The sequence below is a fragment of the Hermetia illucens genome, chromosome 4, assembly GCF_905115235.1.
Source record: "Hermetia illucens chromosome 4, iHerIll2.2.curated.20191125, whole genome shotgun sequence".
NCBI classification, from domain to species: Eukaryota; Metazoa; Arthropoda; class Insecta; order Diptera; family Stratiomyidae; genus Hermetia; species Hermetia illucens.
In genome coordinates, this window is record NC_051852.1 from 35130632 (window position 1) to 35154602 (window position 23971).

General features: G+C 39.4%; 1 protein-coding gene across 1 annotated transcript in view; it reads right to left on the bottom strand.

Annotated features, from left to right (window-relative positions):
- LOC119655401 (synaptic vesicle glycoprotein 2B) overlaps positions 1 to 23198 on the bottom strand; it is a 60968-nt gene extending 37770 nt beyond the window's left edge. The window contains exon 1 of the mRNA XM_038061283.1: positions 23054 to 23198. The gene's annotated coding sequence lies outside the window, so the exon portion shown is untranslated. The remainder of the gene's footprint in view (positions 1 to 23053) is intronic.
- Positions 23199 to 23971: the final 773 nt, after the last annotated feature.

A 23971-nucleotide genomic window follows, 5' to 3' on the forward strand; every position in this document is an offset into this window, starting at 1 on the left:
ACGGGATCGTCGGTGGAGCTGCACTAAAATTGCAGGATTACCTGAATAACCAATTGTCGCTAACTTTTCGTAAAATATAGCACCCATGGGGGATAATTCGTTTGATCGCACTCAAATATTCATGTTCATTATGTAATATTTTTTCTTCATCTGTCACTGATGAATTTTCCTAGATTCTCGAAAATCTCAAACTTTTACTAAGCCGATTAATTTAGAGCTTAATTCTTGTGTATAATCCCTCCGCAAATTCTAATCTACTGGAGGGAAATTGACGCATGTGTTATATTCCTCTTCAATAACTTTTGTAAGCCAACCGCAATTTATATTAAAATTAATTCACTGAACGAAATATTACTGATGTGGGCACCAAGGCATTGGAACATCTCGTCGAAAGTCAGGAGGCTGATAGGCTGGTTCGCCAAGGATCTAGCTTCACAATGGTGGGACCACAGCCATCATTTGGCATTAAGCTGCTCACTGTTAAGTCAGCTCTTAAGGATGAAGTAACAAAGGTTCACACCGCGGAATGGAAATTCAAGCCCATGTGGGAAAGCAGAAATTACTGTAGAAGAAGTTTTACTTTTATTGTCCGTTGGCAATTAAAGTTTTATTTTTGTTGTCCCTTTTATTCTCCTTTGACTGGAAGGCAGTCAAAATGTTGTATAGGTTTCGAGGCGAAAGAGAAAACTGGAACCCACGGTGGAGTCCTTTCTTTATAGTAAACTTTGGAGACATAGAAGGATAATGGTCCTCCAAGTAGGGAATTGGTGTATGGATGACACCCTTACCTAGGAAACCTATCTTTCATGAAATCAAGAATGAAGCCTCGAACTGTCGGCTCCTAGAGAAGAAACTAGAGAGATGAAACACTCTCTACGAGACAATAGAAAAAATTTTCGAAGTCTGCCCCAGAGATGACATCGAAAACACGCTTGGAGCTTTTAACAGCAGTGGAGCCTGCACTCATACATCGAAATCTATAAGTATAGCAATGACAACAAGTTGTAGATCAAGCAGTGTTGTACGAAATGCGGAGAAAGATCCACAAACAAACGTCGGTCTCTCCAGACAGAATGGTTCTTAACTAAATTGACCATGCGTTAATAAAACAAAGTCATTTTGCAGCTTTGATAAATGTTATAATATATAGGGGAATCATTTTCATTGGTGCTGGAATACCACTTCGTTGCCGTGGTGTTCCGAAGTCGGACAACAAGATCATCTTATATTCCCTCTGACAACCAGGGTAATCAACTAGTACAAAGGGGAAATAAATGATGCATTAACCGCAACTAACGCGCTGGAGATGAAGCATCAATAGCTAGCTTTCACGCTCACCTGAAGAATATCATCATTGATACAATCGTGGCTTAGCTCCAATCGCAACAAAAGTCGGAGACGTTATTTATTCTTCGCCGACTTGAGTTAGGTTCTTAGCGACTAAACAGCGAGTTCTTAGCCACATTTGAGAAAGGAATCGTCCGGACAATATTTTACCCCCTACAGAAAGATTGGCATTGGTTGCAGATAAGATCCGATGCAATAGACTGCAATGGGCGGGTCATTGAATTTCTAGGAGTAGTATTTGTGGTACAAAAAGAAGACGGGGCAGGCCCTGCCTCACATAAAGTAATCGCACAGATTCGGACACGACCGACTTAAACCGGGAAATCTGGGGTAATAATAATAATCGTTGGCGCAACAATCTAATTGAATTAGGGCCTTGAAGTGTGTTAAAGCACTTCAAGACCGTAACGGTACACTACAGGACTACAGTAACCTGTAAGAGGCAATGTGGTCAGCATTGCGCTCGCCCGAGATGATTACCCCGATTTGACTTAGGTACACATTCACAGTTAAGCCGACTGGTATCCGACGTTAAATCACGATACAAACCCCACTACCGCCAGTGACATTTGAACCGTCACCTTCCGAACAACAGCCTTGTGCTCTAACCACTCAACTATCCAGACATCCATCCATGCTAAGACATGCCCAATCTAGACCCTTGTTGATGATAATAAGAAAGGAAATATGAAAGCCCTAGTAGGGTTTTTAACTGGACAAACTCGCTACATTATCATATGAAGAAAATGGGGGCCGTGTTCTCGGGTATATGCAGCCAATTTTTCCCTCAGAAGACTTCACCAGATTTCTAAAAGTCTGCGAGCATCGTAAGCACAAAACCGTCTGAACCGATATTTCAGGTGACATTACAATGGGCGTGATCCAAGAGACCTTAGTAGTTGAAACTGCGGCTCCCCATTTTCTTAACTTAATCCCTAAGCCACTTTCTTAACTTAACCCCTAAACCTAAATAGAATCCCAACTACACAAATCCACAGTCTCACCCCTCATTTAATAAATTTGTCAGAGAATTCAATGGTCCATCAGTGAGAGACAGAATACTTATATTATGAAGAACAAAATACTTCTTCTCTTCCTCTCAAAGAACAAAATCACCCAAAATTATCTGTAAAACAATTATTAGGCATCAGAAGAGGAGATCGGTGTTTTCTTTTCACTCCTTAGTGGAGTATAGGTCATGAGTCTGATGAGATTGTGCTTCAGTTTCATTATCATTACACTAAACGCTGCGTAAGTGATAAGCTTACAGCAGCGAGAAAAACACACGACGACCAAAAATACCAATGATGACTCGGATTCGAACCCAAAGCAACGAGATTGAGAAGCTGACGCCCCCTCCCTCAACCATCGCGCCTAACCGTGAATTACCTCTTCGACCGTCATTCGCTCTACAGACTCAAGCCAAAAACTCATTACTTGTCAGATATTCTGATCCTCTTCAGGACTACAACACAAACATCGATGACCCCGATTTTTTCTTAAGAATCCTTGAGTCATTGACTAACCTATTATCCACAGTATGACCAAAGAAATTCGCCAAAGTGCAGAACCCATAATCGTTACCCTTTCCAAGCCAGTTTCCGCAAGGTCAAGAGTGACAAGTTCACAACTCTAATTTTAACTTGCTGGTGCGCTAATCTATAGTAAAATTTTGCGCAGAGTATCTCACATTGTTAAATACAATCTAAGTGATGCAACTTTGAGAATTGAGCTGATAGGGAAGGCAACTACTAAAAGACAGACAAAATGGCGATGGAAAGCTGTTGCAATTCCTTTGATAAGTAAACCGGTCAGTTGCAGGGTCCTTGTGGTAAATAAACTACTGAAAATCTTTTCTGGAAACTGGATCCCCAGCTAAACTGAAGAAATGCTTTTAGCGTGAGATCAGACTGATCAACTGTAATCGACAGTTATTTAGCTAGGCCATTGTACTTGACAAGCAACTCGAAATTGTGTTTTGACCAACGCTGACATACCTGTACAACTTGGCTGACAAGCTAATCGAACTGAATTCATCGTTCTTCTATGAAATCTCACTGAAGCAGAGCTAGAAAACCCCCCAAAGCAAGATATTAACACTTCGAAAAAGGATAACTGGACATAAGATCAAAACGCCCTGATAAATCAAAAATTCAAAAACGAAGGCGGTAGAAGCACCATATTCACTCTAGGACACGACAAGATTATAAGGTGTAAGATTACTACTACAAGTGCCACAAATCGCCCCGGTCAAAGTGTCGAACAACCTACACCCAGTGTAGTGTCAAGATATGATGGGAGCCATCGCCCAAACATTTGTCGACGTTGAGAGATCTGATCTGAAATCGAAAAACCGGATGAAATAAAATAGTGAGAACAGAAGAGGTAAAACAACAGTTAATTCACCTCGTGTTCCATCAATAGTTCGCCCGTATCGACCTCCTCAAGCCAAGGAAGAGGAAGCAATGTAGGTGTTCGAATTATTTGACGAGGACATTCGGGACATAGGAAGAACAAAACGCTCTCAAAATCTTGAAACATATAGCCGCAAAGGGCTCGTTTTTCACAAAACTTCTGAAGAAACAATCTTAAGCCAGATTGTTCCAGGATAAACTACAAATAGGAAACTTCTATTGGTAGATTATTAAAGAGAGGGCAGGAAACGAAAAATCTACTTCTAGAATGAGATTGAAATGAGGCAAAGAAACACTAAATTCTAGGGAGGTAGTGTGTAGCCAGTTGCTTGAACAGGAAACCGCCAGTCTAGCGGAAAGGCACGCACCTAATACAAAGCTTGTGTCGAAATTGGTTATCTTCGACATATTTACTATTGGAATGGCGCCCAACGTGGGGTCAAGTGCCGAACTTGAGCGTAGATTTCCACAGGTCACAGAAAAGCCGATTATGAGACCTCAAAATAGAGACTCTCTTAAGAGCATCCTCTCACTCTTATTAATTCAGTGAACAGAAGTTGATGAAGTCATCTGCCGCAAAAGACGTAGTGACTATGTATACACAGTGAAAGATCTCTTCATTATCACGTCAACAAAAAGAAGGACCTCACCCTATACACAAAAATTCCTATAAATTTTAACCCCCAATTAAATTGAAACTGAAGTCTCATTATGCATATTTATTTACTAATCTACAGACATCTTTTATGCGCATACCTCCGACTGATGTCCTTGCACTTTCGCATCTATAACAATTCATCAACCTATCCTGGTTCCATACCAACGTCAATTCCAGCAACTATAAAACGAATTCTACCAAAATTATATGATAATCCCAATATTAAAATTCTTTCCACCTGTACTTACCGCTAAGCTAGTTGTTACGAATTGCAATACGAGACAAGTCCAATATTGCTGATAATCAAATATATTCATTTAGTACAATAGCTTTCAAACGTCTATCTATAGATACCAAGCTTGTTCGGAGGCACACAATACCAAAATATGTACAAAAATCTTGTAAGAATTCATAGCTAGCAAGGTCATCTAGCATCTTTGGATTATCGAGAACATACCAGCAACGGCTCATGTATGCAAATCAGACGGGATAGTACCGATATGCAGTAGTATCTTTTCGATCTTTTTTCGCAAATATAATAATATTGTATGTATATAAACAAACAGATGACCAGGCGTCATCAGTCTGCCGATAATACCATTGAATTTGAATAAACGTATATAAAACTGTATCTTCTTTTTTGCTTTTTGGTTTCTATCGTGATAACACAAAATTAGGAAACATAAATTTTGGATTAGATAAATCATCAATGTATCCGCCTCTTACTGTGAAAGCCATAAAACAATTTCTGAATTTGGAGTATCAGCAGCAACAGAGTGCATTTAGTATATAGAGACTAAGACTCGCTGACTATATTTTCGATAATTCGAGTCTAATTAGACGGTTGTATTTAAAGATTCAATTAGCAGATGATAGCGATTTCGTATCTCCTGTATTGGACGTGATTCATTTCTCTATAGTGCATTCGCTTGTATAGTTCTACTGAATTTAACGCGCATTTGCCGGTAAATATCGTTTTCTGTCGTGTTTCTGGTTGCAGTCAAAACTGGAAGTACTTGAAAAGTGTTAAGGTCTCGGAGAGCTGTTACGGTCGTTAGCTTTTGATTGATTTACTTACTTCGATATATAACACTTCGTCATGATAAATATACAGGGTGGCTTTGATTTCAGAGTAGCTTGTCAGTCTCTTGGATATTTCTATTCTTTTTGGAATGCATACAAGAAAGAAACTGGTCTGTTAGATACGGCGAGAAACATTGAATTCAAGAAAAGACGTCAGCGACCTGTCTTACAGGAATATTTTGAAATGTTTGGTAGTTCAAGCAAGACAATGCAATAACTAAATTGGACGAACGTCGCGCTCTGCACCTCACGTGTTGGGCTCTAGGGTTCAAATCCCAGTTCAAATATGGCCATCTGTGTATCTTTTTGTTCGTTTTGTTTTATTATTTATTATAGAAAATAGGGAAGGAAAGGAAAAGGAATTAAATGACGTAAAACAGGAAGAAATTCATACCTTTAAAAACAGGTAGAGTTCCTTTCCTCATTCACCATGAGTTACGGATCTTTCCCTACAAATCATTGGGTCTCCCTCTCCTTCGTCCCTTTGAGTAGAGATAAAGGTAAATTGAAAAAAAAAACTATGTAAGAAACACACATAATGGTGCTAAATATGTCAACGCGAGTCGGTCATATTCTCATCACAAAACTTTAGAAATCAGTGAATGTCCCCCATGCCCAGAACACTCCAAATGCAATCCATGTTAACGCTGAGGCTGGTATATCTTGGTAGTTAGGTGACACGAACCACATTCAGTACACAATCAAATGCGCGCTACAGAAGAAACAAAAAACTTATGGCACTAAAACTCGAGACTCCATAAGTAACTTATGATACCCGAACACGCCTTTTTCAAATAAGCATATCTACCTCTTGGACGCTATGGGAAAGTTATTAGAGCAATTTACTGATAATAGACTTCTCTCTCTATATCAGCAAGGACTGTGGAGCTGATCCAAATTGCTTACTATACAAGAGGGAAGTAGGGTGTGAACTATCGGCAGCAAGAGCCCGGAATTTAGGAAAACCCTTAACACGAATCGTAGAGGAGGTTGATACAAGCCACCGTCAATCACTGCCAAACGGCGCAGAACCTACTCTCGCAAACCATCTGCGAAAAAAACATCGAACCCCCCCCCCTTTCACATGTATGGGAACCCCCTTTTCACATGTATGGAGACCCCCTCCCTTAAACTCAATGGCACTATTTGTGGAATGTAAAGAGATTTACATACCACATGTTCTCATAAAATTTCATGACAATAGCTTTAGCCGTTTCCGAATAAATCGGGTGTAACAGGCAAATAGACAGACATTGCGGGAATGATCCCAATGGACCATCTGTGCAAGTGCTGCCTATACGGGAAAAGGAAAATGAATCCACCTGAAAAGGGTACACAATACCCAAAGGCAACAAGGCGAGAGTCGCTGGAAAAGTGGCAGTAACGGTGGGATGACTGCACCAATTCAGGTTGGATGATCCTCCCTTTTGCTCTGAATGTGGTTGCACACCTGAGGACCCGGAGCATGTTATGTTCCACTGTCCACGATTTTACTCCGAGACGAGGAGCCTGGAAGACTCTCTGAAAATTAGCATAAGTCCGCAGAACATCGCTGGGGAAATGTTGAAGTCGGAAGGAAGCTGGTGTACACAGGAGGAACTTAGAAAGGCGGAGAGTGCAAGGAGGGCGCGAAGAACGGAAGGTTTGGTCGCTTAAAGCATAGTCTTCCTCGCGAAGTATTGCTTTACAGCGGTTCCGCGGGAAAAAGTAAAAAATGGGGGTGGTTTTTGGGGGGTGAGAATCCCACACATTGCTGCTGGGATGACAGTGTTTTTCTAAGATTTCCGCCTCCATCCATACAAAAAAAGACAGACAAATAGACATTTGTTTTCCACAAAACCTTAAATGAATTAAAAAATAGGAAGGAAAAATTCTAAGAATTCTACGATGGTATTGCACATACCCACATTTTCAGTCCTTTCATACCGTTTGCACTGCATTTTCTGCGGTTTAGATATTTCTTAATTACGATCGGATCTTCTCAAGCCATTTTTCATAGCACAACAACCGTCTAATTTAATTTGACTCAGCTACACATTCAGAACTAAGTCTTTGACGTGCCAAAACCAAGCCATGAGACCATGAGACTCAAGGCAGTTAAGAACCCACAACGAAAAGGTAACGCTCAGATTATGAAAAAACGAAACCGGCAGGCAAAAACGAACAAGCAATAGCAACTAGCCCATATCCTGTGCACATATAATGAGAAGATAAAGAGCCCCATCCGGAAAGCCACGAGTTCGAACCAGCCTTTTTAGTTAGCAAAAATAACAGCCTCAACAAAATGTACGACCCTATGGAGAAATTTGCCGCTGGTGGGCAGGATGTGTCTTTGCTGAGGTAAAAAGACTCCCCGACGCTTGCTTGGGAACTTTTGCAGCAAAGTAGGGAATACGCCTGTATCCATATGATATACTAGGGCGCACAGCCTGCAAGGGTTACTAATGATAACGAATCGCCTATCGAGAAATTATCAATCTCGGTTTGCACAGAAGAGTATTTCTAGTCTTCCAATTACATTGACCATGGGCTAACCAAACGTCACCATCTTTGGAACTTGATCAACCTAAAAGCAGGCGAAAGGGGACAATGCTAACTCAGATCATCATGTGGCATAAGAGGCATGATTTCGAAAATCAATACACCAAGATAAGTTAGATTAACATTAACGCAGACGTAACACAGGACAAGCAACAATGAAACGAGTATAAAAACACACCTCAAGGAGTCTATGATTGGTAAGACTATGAACACTTTTGACATCGGACGGAAAAGCGATTGTAATGGCTGGTGTGATGATGATTTTCAAGTAATTATTGACCAAAAAAATGCTGCATAGCGAACCATAGAATATAAGTTAATCTCAAATTACGGTGCCACACACGAGTTGGTTGAGCATCAGTATCTGGATCTCGATAGCGTCACTGTTGCTTATATTATCACTTGTATAGCATCAAAGGTGATAATAAAAATGAAATGACGAAAAATAGCAATATGAAAGAAAAGACTGGGTGGAAGCTCTATCTCTTGTGGAGGGAATTACCAGGAAGAATATTTACTAGTATCCTAATCATGTCTTTCGCTTCTTCAGGAACGAGATTCTGCAGTGCTCTAAGATTTATCTACAAGAAAAGAATAAACAAGGGATAAACTATTAGATTGTGGCATATGAAATGGCCGATTTGGCAATCAAGTGAAGTTAGTTGCGATTTTGCTGCATCAAACCACCACCTGGCGCTGTTGGGTCGGATAATGAAGTATAAATACTCCTACATTTAATCAAGGACCAAAAACATTAACAGTGCATTTAGAGCTGATACGGTAAGTGAACGAACTACACGGCAGTGGTTCGACAAATTCCGGTCAAGCGTCACACGTCAGTCTGTGAGAGACATTGCAGAGAAATTGGGAGTACACTATTCGAAAGTTTCCCGGCACTTGCAACAACTTGGAAAGGTGAAAAGTTTGACGAATAGGTTCCGCAAGCCCTTATGGAGCAAAACATGGCGCTCGATGTTGACGAGCCACCGAAGCATATGTCGAAACCGAGCCTCCATCCGAAAAAGGTCATAGTGACTGTTTGGTGGTCTACAGCTGGAGTTATTCATTATTCTTTCTTGGCACCTGGAGAAACGATAAATGCACGGAAATACTGTGCCAAACTCGAGGACAGGTACCAAAAATTGAGTCTTCAAGGGCCGAGATTCGTCACCAGAGATGATGCGATACTCCTTCACGACAATGCACGACCTCATGAATCCAGAACAACGGTTCAAAAGTTGAACGAATTGCAGTATGAGACTCTGCCTCATCCAACATTCACCGAACCTTTCGACAACCGACTACCACCTTTTTAAGCATTTGGATCATTTTTTGGCGGAATAATAATCGAGGAATGAAGAGGTCATCAAAATTGCCTTCGACGAGTTTATCAAACCCTGAAACTGGCATACATGCTCTTGTATCTTGCTGAGAGAAATGTTTTGAATCGACTGGCACCTATTTTGATTAATTATATAAATTTTTGTAAGCTTTACAGTCGTTTCAAATTTTAGTACCAAATCGGCCATTTCATGTGCAACAACCTAAAGCATCTAGTTATTTCGGCGAATATCTCAGTGGCCTAAAATAGTGTGCAAAGGACAGGAGAATTAGACCATTAACTACCAAATCGGTAGATAATTTTGTAATAAGAACGCTTCTATGTGATCTCAATATTTATCAATCTTTTCTTGGAAATTTGAATTTTTTAACGTTGGTCATTTCAATCATTAAGAAAACTGTGACTTTCAATGAACGAGTTCATTCGCCCAAAAAGGTAATCTAAAGAAAACTGAATTTTTAAGAATTTCAAAAGAGACAAGCTATAAAATATGCAGACGTACAATAATAAAAATCAATTAAAAATTATTTTTTTATTGCAAAGTGCAATTGTTGTTTTATAAATTTTTTGGGTTGAAAAAGACAATTGTATATTAAATAAGTTATTTTCAGCTTTTTGAAGATGCTGAATTTCCGAAACAAAATATTTGAAATATAGTAAAGTCACCTATGTATCTCTCTTTTAATACTGTTCCTCATTTTTCCTAGACATATGACCTACTCTGCTTATAAAAATAACCACAAGAATGACTTGAAAACTTAGAAATTATGAATATTATCTAAAGCTCTTTTCACAAAAATACGTGACTTCTTTTTCCAAAATATATTTACATATCTACATATATATGTACATATACATAACCTGGTCTTCTGCGTATCTTGAACCTGTTTCATATTTCGGAAAAACTTGAATTTCTAGCGATAATATTTATAAATTTCTCAAGAGACCGCTATGACAAGTTGGTTTGTATTTCCAGTCTTTTTCGAAAGATATTGAGAATGCATGTGACTGGAAAATAGGTGATTCTATTGAAGTGCACAGAGCACAATTGAATATTTGGGGAAAATCCGTACTTTTCAATAAGTGGTTCTTTGAAATAGATACAAAAATTGTCCAATAGCAAAAAACTACTTTGTTGTCATTTTTTTATGACTTGGGACTTAAAAAATTTAATTTGAAAATAGTTATCGACCAAAACATGTTTAGTAGGTGAAGTTTGTTGACCGCATAACTTCATATATATAAAAATTTAAATGTATACAATCTGAAATACATATTATCTAAGTATACCCGTTTTGTTATTAATATTCCTCTTTGGTCATCTCCGTAATATTAAAAAAAAAAATCTTAATAACAAAGTGGTTCATTTGGATACATAGGAAATTAGATTTTAAAGAAAGGACAACTCAAATCAAAAGAATGTTAAAGCCAGAATAAATTCTGTACATAACCAAACTCATCGCGGTGGCCAACTGGTTAGTTGTATATAATTTTTCATAAACCTAAATATTATCAACTCCTTTTTGGGCGGCTATGCGATTTTTATTTAACAGAGAGTATTTCAGAAACCAGTTACGAACTGAAAGGAGCAGCTGATTCCTGAAATACTGGATTACTGAAGTAAAAATCACATGTTTGCCAAAAAAGGGAAAACATTCTGAGAGCCTCATACGATGATATTTTGGGCTGACAACCCTACACGGAAAACCGATCTTCCACGAAAGGAACCTCGGACAGGATGGAACTTACAACGACAAACCCGGCAACGAAAACGGATTAACGACTTGCGCATTTTCTCATGGAACGTGCGCTCCCTGTACAGACCGAATGCTGCTGAGAAGCTAGCCGATACCCTGTCCTGTGTGTTACAAGAGATGCGATGGTCAGGGCCCGGTTTCCCGAAGAAGAGCCGCTACACCATATATTATAGCGGCCATCCAGTAAACCATGTGCTCGGAGTAGGTTTCTTAGTCAACCAAAAAATGAAACCTGGTGTTATCGGTTTTGAAAATATAAGCGAAAGGAGAAGGATACCTTCTACGAGACAGTTGAACGGAGCCTCGAAGTCTGTCTCAAGTATGATATCAAAATCATACCTGGAGATTTCAACAATCAAGTAGAGTTGGAGCCCGTATTCAGGCGATAAGCTGGCTCCCATAGATTACATAGGGATACCAATGATAACGGGTTGCGCATTATCCAGTTAGCAGTATCACACGAAATGGTTGTTGGAAGTACCTGGTTTGCTCGGAAATCGATTCACAAGCATACGTGGGCCTCTCCAGACGGGACCACTTTCAACCAAATTGACCACGTGCTGATTGAATGCCGCCACCTCTCGGCCTTGATGAATGTCAGAACACATAGGGGGACCAATATAGACTCGGATCACTATCTCGTTAACATGGTGTTCCGAGCTCGAATAACAACACCAAACAGAATCCCCTCTGACAATCAGGCGAGAGATAACACTAAAGACATCCACAATACAGCCCTCCGCGACACCTATAAGAGGGAAATGGATACCGCAATAACCGCAGTCAACAGAGGACCTGGATATGAAGCATCAACAAATAATCTTCACAACCACCTGACGAATGTTATCATTGATACGGCCACAAACATACTTGGCCCCAGCCGCAAAAAAAGTCGGAACGGCTGGTTTGACGATGAATGTAAGCTAGCAACGGAACGGAAGAATAATGCATACTGAGTAATGTTGCATTCTCAAAGAATGCGGAAACGCGCAGAGACTTATCACGAACTCCGTCGAGCGAAGAATTGACTTCACAGACCGAAAAAGGAAGCCTGGGAGAACCAACAAGTCTATGAACTAAAAAATTACAGGGAGCAATCGCACCAGGCGCGGAAGTCAGCAGGATGAAGCCTTATACACCACGATGATCATCCTGCCGAGACAAAGAGGGAAATCTGATTTCCAACAGAATGGGCATATTGAAGCGATGGGTTAAGTACTTTGATGAGCTACTGAACGACCAGAACATCGGCGAGTTGCAGGTCCCGCTGAACTGAAGACGACGGACAAATACTGCCACCACCAGGATAGGAGGATAGGAGAAACAGTCCGTGCAATTCATCGGCTTAAAAATTATAAGTCGCCAGGAGCCGATGGAATTACAGCCGAATTAGTGAAATATGGAGGCAACCAGTTATACTAAGTAGTTCATCAACTTGTGCTCAAGGTATGGGACAGTGAATCAATGCTTGACGATTGGCAACGAGGCATTATCTGTCTCATACATAAAAAGGGAGATGTCACACAGTGCAGCAATTATAGAGGTATCACGTTGCTGTGTACCATCTATAAGATATTCTCCGCTATCTTGCTAGGCCGGATAGCCCCATACGCGCAGAACATCATTGGCCCATATCAAAGAGGCTTCACTCCAGGCAAATCAGCAACAGATCAGATTTTCTCTCTGCGGCAAGCGATGGAAAAACTATTTTAATATGGACAACAGTTGCACCATCTATTCATCGACTTTAAAGCCGCCTATGATAGTATAGCCAGGGTTAAACTGTACACGGCCATGAGTGAATTCGGTATCCCGACGAAATTGATAAGACTGACTAGGCTGACCCTGACCAATGTGCAAAGCCAGATAAAAGCAGCAGGATCACTCTCAAGACCAATCGACATCAACAACGGTCTACGACGAGGCGATGCCCTATCATGCGTTCTCTTTAACCTGGCCCTCGAGAAAGTGATCCGTGATGCTGAGGTAAATGCAAGAGGTACGATCTTCTTTAACTCCACCCAACTACTGGCCTATGCTGACGATATCGACATCATGGGAAGAACCACCCGAGACGTACAAACTGCCTTCATCCAGATCAAGCAGGCGGCGCGAGATCTTGGGCTGCACATCAATGAAGGCAAGACAAAATATATGGTGGCAACGTCAGCAGGGAAGACGAATCAACCAACAACATCAAACTGCACTGGTCAAACAGGAAGAATAAGGATAGGAGAATACAACTTTGAGACCGTTGATAATTTCTCCTATCTTGGGTCGAAAATTACAACCGATAACAGCTATGATGATGAAATCCACGCACGGTTGTTGTCAGCCAACAGAGCCTATTTCAGCTTACAAAAACTGATCCGCTCGAAACGTCTCACCATAGGGTCAAAGCTCTTACTGTACAAGACAATGATCTTGCCAGTCCTCATGTATCCCACGGAGACTTGGGTTCTTAGCAAGAAAAATTGTGAACTCTCGGCCGCGTTCGAGAGAAGAATCCTCCGAAGAATTTTTGGCCCCCTCGATCAGGATGGACGATTCCGTAGGCTACATAACGACGAAATCTATGAGCGATACCATAACCGTCCGGTTGTGGATAAAATCCGGTTCAATAGGTTACGGTGGGTGGGTCACTTAATCCGTATGGATGAGGATGATTCCACCCGGAAAGTCTATAAGGGCAATATCTATTGTAGAAAAAGAAGACGAGGCAGGGCCTGCCTAAGAAAGAGCGATGGCGTAGATCAGGACGCCAGACAGCTTTTAGGGATATCGAATTGGTGGACCTCGGTGCAAAACCGGGATGTCTGGAGTTCCTTATTAAGGCAGACCTAGACCGGATACCGGTCCCGCCGTTGGTGATGATGATGATCCCTTGAAAAGTAAATGTATTTCACAACACAACACAATTTCCAAGAAAACAAAATTGTTTTCCATTCTCCAAATAAAAATATATCAAGAACTATTAATAGATCTCTGTAAGTGCTCACGTGCTACCCTTCTGTTACCAAATATTGACTCGTGGCAATTTAAAATGAAACTTTTTTCCACTATTAATCACAATTGAATTGCCATATATGATTCAGATATTATGAAATTGTTTTGGAGATCCATTCATGCATGAAAAATTGGATCAAAATAACCAAATTGAACTCGTATTGTGTTAGTCACAAAATCATCAAAGACTCAAAGACCAACAATTAACAATTCCCCATTATTCAATGTGTTCAATGTGTTTCATCAATTGATAATTTTATTGAGAAATACAGACATCAAAATCATTTCGTGATGCTTTTGTGATCACGTTTGATATCACACGATGAATTCTATTTAGATCAACATCAAGGGCCTGAAAGTCTCGAGATTTCACATGGTCACAGATAGTCGTCGCCCTGTTTTCTTGATTCATTCAATTAAAGGAGAAAAGAAGAAAAATGGGGAAACTTGCACGAGTCAGGGAAAATCTCAGACTATCTTTCTGATATATGGCTTGGTTAGTGTACATTACATAAGATGCTCCTCTTGTGGATATTTCTGTAGTGGTATTTAATTGACATTGTTGCTCACAATGTTGATGATACTGTAGTTGCTGATCAGAAGGAGAAATCATCATGATCACCATAAAACTTAATAAATTGACTATCCCAATTGTACATCTATTTGTATGTACATGTCCAGTTCAAGCAAGCCGTCTGAGGAGACACAATCAACATTAGTTGGAAGTTAAGATATCGTCGTCTGGTTGATTCCTGCTATGTCCAGCTCAGACCATTTCCCAAGTTGTCTCTTTATAAAGCTGTAAACTACATGGAACTAGTTCAAACTGAAAACCATGAAAAAAGAAAATAAATAATAAAAATTAAACTACGTCAAACCATTATTCTTAGACACTGAGGATGCTCATGTTTCATGTCCCTCAAACTCAGTAGATACAATTAAGATAAAAACAAATTCCTGAAAACAATACATAAATGAAGGATGAGTAATGAAGTTGTCCAGACTTCACTTTTTTGGAAGGTTCAAAGTTTATGAGTGGATTTTAATTGGTGTTTTCTCAATTTTATCAGAGCAATTGTGATTCAATTAAATTCTATGAAATGTTGACAACTTTATTCAATGTAAGTTTGTCCACTGGTTTCTCCATATTCATAAGTGGAAACCGCGAGCCTGATTGCTATGATTGGGAGTTGTTTTTTTTGGAATGTTTATCTGTTGTTGCGAAAAGAATGTCAAAACATAATGACAGAGCTCATTCTTCTTAATTTGTAGTTGAGTGGGTTTTTGACTGTGTGATTCAAGTTTGTCTAGGATAGGTTCTAAGCACAGCACTTTAAAATTGATCAGAACTACAGATTTTTGGCGCTACCCTCCTCTTTAGCTTTGAAAATGTGAATTTCATTGTATAGTATGACTTACGGTAGAAGCAATCCTCTTTCTAAACAATCTATCCTCTGCTACTTCCATCAGATTATCGACTCACATGCTGATGCATATCTGATCTAAGGCCTCTTGGGTCAAAAAATTGAATATACAGAACTTATTGTCACTCAGAACCCCATTTGATTTTATTCAGAAAACATTCAGCTCGGCTCAATATCTCTCTGCCCTTTCATCAAGCAAAATGTTTCTCTTTACCGTGGAGCATTCTTTCGCGAGAGAGACTTTTCAAATACCACCTAAATACTCTTATTACGGAGGAACCTGCATGCCAATTTTCCTTCAACTTCATCATCTCCACGATCATGTTTTAAGGAGTTATGCTGGTTTTCAAAGTATCTTTCTAGCCTCTCCTCTCTGAGCCAAAAAACAGAGGATACTAAGATATGACGAACTCTGGGGTCTTCTTCGAGCCAAAAGGAAAAATTATCAAATATGACAGGATACATAAACCTACTGTAACCATTGCGTCAATTCAGGAATTGCGTGAGGTAATAGCTAATTTCACTGGATCGTCACTGAATCCATTTCTCAATAGAGGAAATCAGCGTGTGGAGCGAGCGAGCCCTTTTCTGCATAAACTCAGCGTTCTTGCCAGTTTTTCTGACTCTTGTGTTCCCGTTCTAGTTTTTTTCTTATATTAACGCACACCTGACTTACCAGTAAATTAATCGGAAGTAATCCTGAAATAACATGCATTGCCGCACGTGAGGCTTTCCTTAAAGCCTCCGTTCGTATGGGCTTATCTTCGCCCCCTTTTCTGAGAGCATCTCCGAGATTTCGGTAGGACCATCTCCTGATTGCTCTTGATTGCTACTTCCAAGCCTTTGCTAGTTCTGAACTGAAAGGTATAGTAGTTTCTCCCTGCTAAATCGAATTCATTAGTAATTTTCCGATAATCAACTTCACTATAGACCAAGACTTTTGTTTCGCCAAATTGTCTTTCTTCATTGGGACCTAATCTAAGTAATCAACCGTTACGTTCGGGTAAAAAGGTTGGCGGAGACTTAGGCGATTTGACATTCACAGTAGAATGTTCGTTATTTCCGACACGGAGGACGTTGAACCAGTTGTACCAGTGCTTACTAGCTTCTTCCTTGCTACACTTATAACTCCTCATGTCCTTGAAGGTGGCTGAAGTACATCTACCTAACCCTATCTGGACCTTTCTCAATTGGTCTCCGCCGGTTCTTTTTTGGACATTCCGTAAGATATTGACGATTATGAGGTTTTCGGTTGTTGTGAGCACTTAATGTCGGCATATTTAGGCTATCCAAATATTTCTCTTGGGTAGCTTGAATGTAAAGTTTATCGAAACTGGAATGTCGGCGCACTTGTTCAGACCAGAAACTTAGATGCGTAAGGTACATTATAAGCATGATACAATGTCCAAAATCACACACATGAACTTCGTAACATTTAAAACACATGTTTTTGTTAATTTTTGAATGGTGACGAACAACTGTAGCGATCTTTCAACAGGAAGGCCCGGTGGGTATAGCGTGATTTTCATAGATTTCGAATCTCTAGTTATGCCTATTCAAGACCCATCCGCTGGGCATAGATAAAATTCCCGATAAACCCATCAAATCAGACAGTCCATGGACTATGAAAGCCATCCATAATTTGGTTCTCTTCATCTGAAATAGCGAACGGATCCCGAAAGAGTGGTCGAAAAGTGTGATCTCCACAAGAAGAGAAAGGGATGCAATTCACTACTCTCTATATCCAATCAAATTTTCACGAAAATTCTAGAGAGAAGAATTGGACTGTATGCAGATAAGGCGATTGGTAAATACCATGGAGTTTTTCGAACTGGTCTATTTATGATCAAAGAGGTGCCAGAAAAATGCTGGGAATTCAACACCGATGTCCATCAAATATTCGTGGATTTCAGCCAGGCATGACGGCACGATGGTTGAAGGAGTAGAGTGTGAGGCTGACAATCTCGCTGCTCTGAGTTCGAATCCCAGCCATCAGAGTGTCTGCATTCGTCTTGCGTTTGTCCCGCTGCTGTGAACTTATCACTTACACGTTAACTGTGGTGATAGCGAAACTGAACTACTGTCTGACTGTGTGGATGACCTATATTCCACTAAGGGGTGGAGGCAGATGACAATATCGACGGAAATATACAATTCAAAGTAATGCTTGCCTTGAGAATTCCAGAAAAACTGGAAAGCCTTACCAGAATTACAACATCCCGCAGCCCAACAGCGCAGGTCAGAGTCAATAATATATATATAACAACGAGATGTAAGCACTGGAGCAAGTTATACGAAAGTTACCTGTGAACACAAAAAGAACGATGGTCGATAATTCCATACGCATTCGCGAACGATTAAACATGATGGCGCAATCTTTCTCATCAGCAAAGAAGATTTTTATAAATCTTGATAAAACAACAAAAGAACTACGAATTAACGAAAACGAGATGAAAATTATGACGTATTACGACGATTGACTAGCACAACTTAAATAATGTAGACAACTTTATATACTTAGGTGTACAACTTACGAAAAATGGAAGTGAACTTGACGAAACAAAACGCCGAATTTAGGTTGCAAATCGAACCTTCTACTCGGTCCTAGCTGCATACACAGAAAAGCAAAGCTCCCAGTATACAAAGCAATAATAAAACCTGTTTTACACTACGGATTTGAAACAGGGACGTTAACAGAAACTTCCAATAAACTAGTCAATACCTTCGCGAGGAGGGACCTGAGAAGAATAATAGGAGCTAAAAGAGAGGACGACTAATGGCGAATCAAATACAACCCTGAATTATAGCAAATATTCGACGACCTTGACGTCTCCAAATAAATGAAACTTCTGGAGTTGCAATCTGCTGACTATGTTCAACATATGGACGACACTCCGATTCCTAAAAAGATATTCGAAAGGAGAGCAGAAGTACAAAAATGAGTAGGAAAACCCCGAAAACGCTGGGCAAATCCTGTTGACGAAGACAGCATATTACTGGACGGATTTTGAAATTCGTGGACCTCATCGATTGATCGAGTTGGAGAAAGAGTATCCTGAAGACCAAGACCCGAAATGGTCTATAGAGCCTCGACAAAGACGAGGGCCTAGACCTAAGCCAGATCTAGACCGTGTATAGATAACAAAACCCCTTTGTATTGGAGATGAAGCCACTATTAAGAAAAAAACTCAAATCATTCCACTGAAAGTCCCACGAAGGCATTGACCTCCGTATAAATGTCAGACTAGCCGATAATTCAAACAAACCAAGTTAAATCTGATATCAAGGAAGGAAGCTGCAAGATACCTCCCCTCCTACCAGTTTTTCGAACTCAGTTTCGAAACTTAGGATCTACCTCTTTATGTTTAGTCTCAATCCACGAAGTAGCAATTTTACCAGAAGATTTTCTTGAATGAAACTTTTCAACTGACTGACTAGATGGAAAACTGAGATCGCTTTGCGCGGAGTCTCGCGGTTTCTTACAGATATCCCAGGCTCTCCGCGTTTTCTTGCATTACCTTATAGACATCCCAATCTTTCGAAGGATCACAAATCTGATTGTGAACAACCCTACCAAACCAAGACCATCTGCCTTATGTGACATTACCAATATAAACCTATTGTTCAGTGGCATATATGCATATATGAGCACACAGTACCTTGGAGTCTCCCGGTAAAATCAAAATTGACAAAATTTCCACTCGGAATAGGAACTGGTTTATATGCAATGGCCATAATGTACCCTAAAATACCAAACCCTAGGACGCGATAATAAATGAGGGTAAAATATTATCAACGAGCAAATGCCGTTTTAATCAACTATTTCCGAATTTCCAGCAATATTCATTCTACAACCAGAGAAAAACCTCCCGACTGAAAAAAGAGCTGCCGAAAATTGGACTTAGAAAACTTACTTAAGAACAAAGAAAGGAGGAAGATTAGACGGACCTTCCAAATGTTCATGCATAAAGCCAGAAAGAGGCGTATATTTAGAGGGTTAAAAACTCAAGACGAACACAAAGACGACAAACCACTTATGGTATCCTAATAGGAGTGACAACAACATCCTAAATACGAGGAACGACATGCAAGCCAGCTATTCGTTGCCGTTTTGATTAGAAGCAAATGAGAATGGATAATTCATTCTGAGTTCTCACCTATTGATGGCTGTGTTATGCAGTAGAATCTGCACAAATGGGTCGCTCTAAATGGTGTAGAAGGGAAGCGTTAAAATTATGTAATTGCCAAAAACCGGTAGCGAAGAAGGATCGACATCTCAGTGTAACTACGCGTTATTTCTAGCAACTAAATTATTTAAAATAATAAAAACTTGTTTTTCCTATTCGCTAGTGATAATTTATTGGCCTCGCAAATACCGATATTTCGAGAACTACTTGTTCCCTTGTAACAAGTTCTTGTTAGCACTGATAAAGGGAACAAGTAGTTCCCGAAATATCGGTATTTGCAGATACAATAAATTAACGCTAGCAATTAGGAAAAACAAGTTTTATTATTTCAAAGGATCGACATGATTGACACATTATTTTTCACGTAAAGATCAGCCCCAACTATATATGGTTTCTAAAAATAAGTCCTTTCTCTATATATTTTCTATAGTCCGCAATCTCCTTCCTTATAATTAATAGCAAGACAACCTTTGTCATAAAAAACTAAAGAGGCATTTAATAGATTATCCATTTGAGAATAAAATGTTGGTAGGTCTCCTTTGCATATGAACTCAACCGAAAACTGCTTGAACAAAGGTGAAAACTGCAAAATGGGCCAAGCGTTATTATTATCAAGAGTAGGAGAAACCTCCCTTACGCTAAGATATTGCAAAATATGGAGGACTAAGCACTCTCTTGTGTAAGACAACCTCACAACGATCGACACCGTGAAAGAGAACTCCCCCACAGCTCAAGAAGGCATAGGAGGGATGATGACTAATTACCAGAACCTTGAAAAAAGAAGCCATTGTGAAGCAACTATCTCAAGAAATAGGAATGGAGAGCGGAACTCTTGATGAATCCACTACAAATGAGAACATTTAGAGAAACGTTATTCGAGAATTTCAGATCACAGAGAGATAGATTAGAGGAGGACGTGAACGAAGAAAATATTTGCGAAAAACATCTGACAACACCAAAGCAATGACTACCTGATTACCAGTCGTGTGAGCGAGCAACTTGCTGAAAGCTGGCAGAGCTATAATTGGATGATTTATCGGGAGAATTTGTGAGAAACCCCTTGCTGACATTTGCTCGAGATGCCGGGAGTATTGTTATAAGGCCTGATTTACACAAACAAATGCGGCAGATAGTATAGATGCAGGCAATGTGGAAAAGAAAAATTGATCTGAGTGCATACCATGCCAGTTGGTTTGAGCAAAAGGAGCCAAATCGCGGAATGTGCAAGATGGTCACTTTCCAGGAGAGACTTTCAAACAATTCGCAAATGAAATTTGTCCAAATAAAGAAAAACCGCATGAAATCCTAACTAAACTGTCTAGGAGGCCAATGTGAGCCGTCAACAACAAGAGTGGAAAGTATCCAATATCGATAGCTGTTCCAACAAATCACCAAGGTGCGCATTAACGGAGTTCATATACACCTGTTACGCCCCATCAAGTGCGGCAATTGTGGTGTTTCGTTATTCGATACTAACACCAAATTTCATAGTATGAAGACTCAATTGTTTCCATATAGGCCTGCAAAAACCAAACGGTAATACAATTTTAACTGAAGTATTCAGTTTGGTAGGGCAAGATATCAGCCTCGTTTTTATTCAGAGATTAGGTACCTTCGGCTGCAAAAGGTTTAAATCGCAGGCCGAAGGCCAAGAAAGCAAATAGATTTGCTATTCTACAGAACGACGAGGCAAACCCTGCCTGAGATGGCGCAATGGCGTAGGTCAGGACGCCAGACAGCTTTTAGGGATATCGAACTGGTGGACCTCGGCGCAAAACCGGGATGTCTGGAGTTTCTTATTAAGGCAGGCCTAGACGGGATACCGGTTGTTGCGCCGTTGATGATGATGATTCCACAGAACCCAAAAGAATCCAAATCTAGCAATATGTAGATTTCAGCAAAAGCTAAAGCACTGACGATGTCGAAGCTTTTTTTGATATAAGGCAACATTTTTAGGTTTTCTTCTAATTTCAGCAAGTGATGGAGCTCTAATCACGCTCAAGAATTAATCAGGCGAAATCTATTTGTCTGTGAAACTTACTGTAATACAATGTAAGCATATAAACGAAAAGTGAATGAAGGCCCGCATTATAGCATATATGGCTGATACTATAGTTTAGGGAGAAGATGTCAGAGTGACATCGGGCATTCAGCACCACAAACTAAAACTAGAGGTTAATCAGTCTCGGGCCAGACTAACTCAACGATAGCAACCATACTAGAAAACCACGATAGAAAGTCAGAACCACATACTGAGCTCGTGTACAGGAACTTTCTGATCTAAAAAAAATATCCTAGCGATTCAAGGAGCAAAATGATGGTGGTGAAGGGAACGGTGCGCATTCGGCCAGTCACATCAGTGAATCTGAAGGGTGCAGAGAGTACCATCAATGCTGTAGGATATGTGGACCAAATAGGAAATTTCCAATCGGTAGGGAACATCCGCATGACTCTTTTAAAAACCTGTTCCATTTTCATCAGAGTTACTATCCAGCCTATTTGTTACAAATTATCTGGCAAACATAATAATAGTAATTTATTCCTTTTTCGCCCCTACCACTATTAGATTATTTTCAAAGATAAGTTAAAATTTTTAAAAACGTCACGTATCTCATTTAGCTTCAGATCTAGGTTATTGTCCGTCACTGTTCACTCTCTACATCCCTTATCGTTGGGACCATAACGGAGCTATTTTAAACCATCTATTTGTTGACTATGCAATCGAAACATTTGAATAGTGATTTCACAGTGTGATTGCAACGGATTTGAGTAAGATTTAAGTAAAAGCCACTATCTAAGTAATTTATAGTGTCAAATATTTTCGAGGAAACTTAAATGAACTTATCACCATCAAAACCACTTAGCCTATCTACTTAATGCACACACTATCGTAAATCTTAGCTTGGTGAATTGTTGAATTTGCAAACATTAAACAAAATCAAGTTAAATCATTTGTCAACCAACTAACTAACAGTAGCGATGTTTCTGTTGACGATACTGCTATTATTCAAGGCGTTGATGTTGTTTCATAGCCAAGACAAATTACTTAAGAGACATTGAAAGTTTTAGATCCGTATATCTGGTAAGATTGAGATAATTGGAGAAAGTAGACAAATTCGTATTTTGTTGTCCGTTTTCTCCAAAAGGAATTCACTTTATCATTTTATGAGAGTTTATATCATAATTTGCTCCAATCACATTTTGCTGCATTCTTGGCTTTTCTTTTTTCTTTCCTATCCTTTTTATCCTTCGTTCAAAAGAATTTCCACAATCACACACTAAATCAACACTCACCTGCTGACAACAAGGGTTCAAAGTTAGCCAACCAACGATATGCAGGAGCACGAAAATAAATCCTTTTGGAACACTTCCTAACCAAGTCGATGGTTAACGAGCCGAAGAGCCCAAAAACCGTTTAGGGACCTTTTCACTCCTACTTTAGCTTTTATATAGATTTTCCTCAGAATAAATTATATGATAAGAATCTAGTGTATGCATCAAAACGTATATGTATGCGTATATTTTCTGATATCAACGTCATCACTATGGATTTTATCTTGATTATTACACACACTAAAAGATAATGATAATTGTAAATTTTAGAATAAAGAGGTTCCCATTCATCCCATCTTCAGCAATCCACAAACACTCAAAAGAATCTCCTCATTTCTATTTGATTTATTAATGACGATAGTATTATAAATTATTCTGAAGGTTTACTTGATAAAAAAAAATATGTTAAAAATAAAACAGGGAGCCTTTGGAAAGAAGACCTCTTATCGGTTGTATATTTTCTTAAACTTGATTGTCTCCAAGGAGTAAACAATGTGTTTACGTAAGAAACAGTTATAAATAACAAAAAATATATTTATTATATTATTTGACTTTCTCCAGAAATTTTTGCGTGGTATGAAATTCTAGGAAGATTGAAAATCAAAGGTTCCCTTAGTGGAATATTACTGCGAAATAAGTGCGAGCAGTGACTCAGTTGTTCAATATTGTCTATTTTTTTAAGCTCGAACCAACCAGACGAAGAAGATAAAAGTTTCACAAATACTTGACACGTGTACATCCTTTTAATCAAAAAACTGCTTCCTTATAGAATGAAACCATTTCTAAATTGGACGCACTGCTTTTACATGCAGGATGTTGCAAGTGCATAGCAGATTATTTAATAGCCATTCAAAAGTCCACAATGAAAATAATTGGAAT